This window comes from Mustela putorius, unplaced genomic scaffold (genome assembly GCF_011764305.1).
Source record: "Mustela putorius furo isolate JIRA1106 unplaced genomic scaffold, ASM1176430v1.1 tig00000174_pilon_pilon_pilon, whole genome shotgun sequence".
NCBI lineage: Eukaryota > Metazoa > Chordata > Mammalia > Carnivora > Mustelidae > Mustela > Mustela putorius.
In genome coordinates, this window is record NW_025421304.1 from 31,786,774 (window position 1) to 31,790,798 (window position 4,025).

Consider the following 4,025-nt stretch of genomic DNA (forward strand, 5'->3'; position numbering starts at 1 on the left):
TGGGGGGCGCCTGGGTGGCTCAGTTGGTTGGGCCACTGCCTTTGGCTCAGGTCATGATCCCAGAGTCCTGGGATCGGGTCCCGCATCGGGCTCCTTGCTCGGCGGGGAGCCTGCTTCTCCCTCTGCCTGCTCTGCCTGCTGCTCCCCCTGCTTGTGTGCTCTCTCTCTCTCTGACAAATAAATAAATCTTTTAAAAAAAATGCTTACAGGGGCGCCTGGGTGGCTCAGTGGGTTAAGCCGCTGCCTTCGGCTCAGGTCATGATCTCAGCGTCCTGGGATAGAGCCCCGCATCGGGCTCTCTGCTCAGCGGGGAGCCTGCTTCCTCCTCTCTCTCTCTGCCTGCCTCTCTGCCTACTTGTGATCTCTGTCTGTCAAATAAATAAATAAAATCTTTATTTAAAAAAAATGCTTACATTGGTCATTTTTATATTGTGTATATTTTCCCACAATTTAAAAAATGTAAAAAAAAAAACCACTCAAAAATATGGCATATAAGTAGACACTTGCATTTGAGGGGAAAGATGAGGGCTCTCTGCTCTTCTCAATGTATTAAGAGATGTCTGTCCTCAAAGAGGTTTTGAATAACCCTTCTCCCATAGGACAGAGAGCCTTCCCCTCTCATAGAACAAGACCCTCATGAAGCTTTGCTCCATGGACCTAGGATGGCCAGGGGACAGTCGGGCCCCCACCTCTGCAGCAAGCCCCCCTCCACGAGGTCTGACTGGCCGCGATCCCTTGGACTTGCCACTCCCTGAGCAGAGCGCCCTTCCCTCTTCACACACCAGCCCCCCCGCCTTCTCCCTCCTCCATGCCGCACCTGCACCCAGATTCTCACACGCCACCCTTGACCCACAAAAGACTGCCAGGCTTCTGCTTGTTCCAGATGTCCCCCTCTCCAAGGGGGTTGCCCCTCGGTGCCCCCAGACCCCCGGGGCCCCTTGTCCTTTGGCCCTCATCATGGTGTCCTGTGCATCTGGTCTCTCATCTCTGAGCAGAGAACTCCTTCAGGCCTGGGACTCTGTCTAACCTCCTCGGTCTCCAACTTTCAGATTCTAGTTTAAAGCCTGCCCAGCCCATCAACTGTCAGGATGTGGGCTGAACCAGTCCCTTCTTTACCAATGCAGGAATGTCCCTAGTGGAGAATAATGTGGGGAAACGGCATTCTTGGTGAACAGAGCAGCTTTGTTTCTGAGTTTTGGCTCACAGAGGACGAACTCTGGGGACTTGGGCAGATCCGAGCCCAGTGCCGGGAAACCTAGCCTTGGCTTCTCCTTACGGACTCCCCTTCCTGACTTGGGACCCAGAGAGCAAATCATTTCCTTTCTCTAGACCTCACTTTCCTGATCTGAAGACGGAGCTCGGAGAACGCGAGTGGTGGAGGCGACATGGGAGTGTTTGCAGGGGTCCCTGCACGGACAGCATCTTGGTCGCTCAGGGCCCATTTTCCTGCAGAGCTTTGGCCTCAGACTCGTTGAGTTTGGTTCAAGTCTCGCTCTTCCAAGGGTGCCGGTGGGAGTGTGTCCCTGCCCTTCACAGGCCCTCGTGCACAGGTGGCCCATTCTGGTCCATGGTTGGATCGGTTTTTGTTTCACCTTCCACAAGCAATGTGGATCTGTGCTTGTAACAACAGTGCGCCTGTGATTACACGGTCATTCACTGTAGCTTCCCATCTGTCTCCCCTGCTGCAACACAAGCCCCCCTGCATTCTTAGCTACGCCTATCACGAGGAGACACAGGGAGGTGTGCGGCAAAGGGTGGGGCTATCTTTCCTGCTAACATGCACCACTAGCACGCATAACTTCCTTAGCAACACAGCTAAGGAAGAATGAGACAGGCAGCCCCTGTCCCTGAGTCACTTCCCTGAAAGGGAAGGTCTGGGGCCCGGGGAGAGTCGCCAACCCCCTCACTAGATCCGTTCCTCCTTACTCACATGTGCCCGGTCTGACTCAGGACTGGCTTGGTTCCACCAGGAGCCCCACTCATGTCCCTACCTCCTTCTGCAAGAACATGAAACTTTTTAAACAGGTCATAGAGTCTCCACCACAAGGCTAAATTCTGTCTTGCACACAGCTGTTAACAGAGCCTCTCCTGCGTGCCCGGAGCTTTGCACACAAAGATGAAAAGCTTTGAGCCCCAGTCTGGAGCAGCGAGCCCCTGGCCACAGAGCAGGCTGGTAAGAGGAGGGGGAAAGTAGGTGCCTCAGCAGACAGGACAGAAAAGACAGGAGACTAGGAAGGGGGCGGCAGGCTTCCTGGAGCAGGAACCCGAAGGGGCCTTCCCACCTCCTAACAAATGAGGACAAACACCTCCGTGGACCTCAGGAGTGGACCCAACCTAGGCAAGAAGGGTTGTTCCAGAACTTTGAGAAGTATTTGTTAGCTGAGTCAGTGGCCCAGTGGCTGGCAGTCAGGCCCATCTCTCCTCACCAGAGAGGTACAGGGGGTGAGCAACCTTGGGTTCTACGAGCCCCCTAGCTTCCTTCCTCCCCACCCAATCCCCTGACTTTCCCACAGTGGGCCGCAAAGCCAAACACGACCCGAAGGACTGAAGGAGCGCCGACCCAAATCCTCTTCCGTCTTTCCTCTGCCACGGTTCTACTTCTGGACCTCAGAGACATCTCCTAGGTATGCTTTTTTTTTTTTTTTAATTGTATTTATTTATTTGACAGAGAGAGAGAGAGAGAGCACAAGCAGGGGGAGAGGGAGAAGCAGACTCCCCGACGAGCAGGGAACCCGATGCGGGGCTCCATCCCAGGACCCTGGGATCATGACCTGAGCTGAAGGCAAGACACTTAACCGACGGCGCCACCCAGGCGCGCCTCCAACGGACAGTCTCCACAACCTCCACTTCCTCCTCCCATTCCAGAGTATCCGACAGAAGCAGGCATCTCTCTCTCTCTCCTTCTTCCTTTTTAATCCAACCATAGTACACCACAGCGCTTAAAGTGTATTGAAGAGTGGCCCCCAAAGTTCCGAACCACCCGGAACCTCAGAATGTGACCTCATTTGGAAATGGGGTCTTTACAGATGTAATCACTAAGATGAGGTCATGCCGGATGACGGGGGCCCCTAAATCCAAGGGTGGACATCCTTCTCAGAGGAGAGAGACACGCACACAGAGGAAAGCCATAGGAGGACAGAGACAGAAGCACAGCGACACAGCTACAAGTAAAAAAATGCCAAAGACTTGGGGAACCACCAGAACCTAGGAGGAGGCCAGGAAGGACCCCTGTTCCCAAGCTTTCAGAGGGAGCACGGCCCTTGATCTCACGCCTCCGGACTCCCAACTCGGAGAGGAAGCATGTCTGTTATTTTAAGCCACCCATCGCCGCCTTAGGAAACACACAGAAACCTCTTCTCACTCCCCCTCTCCAGAAGAACGTAACAGTCTCACTTTTTCCCTACTCGCTGTTAAGTATTTCCCCGTGTAGAGACCATGGCTGACTTCATCCACCTCCTGTCGATGAACACCTAGGCCATTCCCAGTCATTTGCGTCCGCAGGTCATGCTGCAGCGGCTCTCAGGACCGGAAGCGGTGTGCTCCTGGGCAAACGCACGGGGAGAGGCAGAACTTCTGACTTGAGGAATAGGCACACTGGGTACATTTACGTTCTTAAAAGCTACGGCAAGGAGGCCCTCCAAAGAGAGCAGACACTTGACATTGGTAAAAGCAATGTGCGCAAGTGTTTCCTTGGCTCACTCGTTTGCTTTTCCTTTTCCAAACCAATGTACGTTTGTGGTCACAAGTAAAACAACACAATACAAAGATGTCGGTGTTTGGGTCTCTCTTCTTGTGAGGGCACCAGATCGGACATCTCCCTCTTACACCTCCTTCTCCGGCCCGTCTCCTCTGCAGGGTTAAAAGTGCCAACACCTTTCCTTCCACAGCGTTCTCCTCGCTCACACTAAACCCCGCGGACACACAGAGGACGTTTGCTCACTGGTATTAATACAATCAAATAACCAGATCCACCGAACTTGTCCCCCGCTTCACAGTAGGCAAATCAGTATCATAATTGTGTTCTC

General features: G+C 53.5%; 1 long non-coding RNA gene across 1 annotated transcript; it reads left to right on the forward strand.

Moving 5' to 3' along the window:
- Positions 1-1,829: 1,829 nt before the first annotated feature.
- On the forward strand, positions 1,830-3,760 carry LOC123390983. The gene is made up of 3 exons (XR_006605600.1): positions 1,830-2,173; positions 2,514-2,624; positions 3,502-3,760. It is a non-coding gene; the product is annotated as an uncharacterized LOC123390983 (long non-coding RNA).
- Positions 3,761-4,025: the final 265 nt, after the last annotated feature.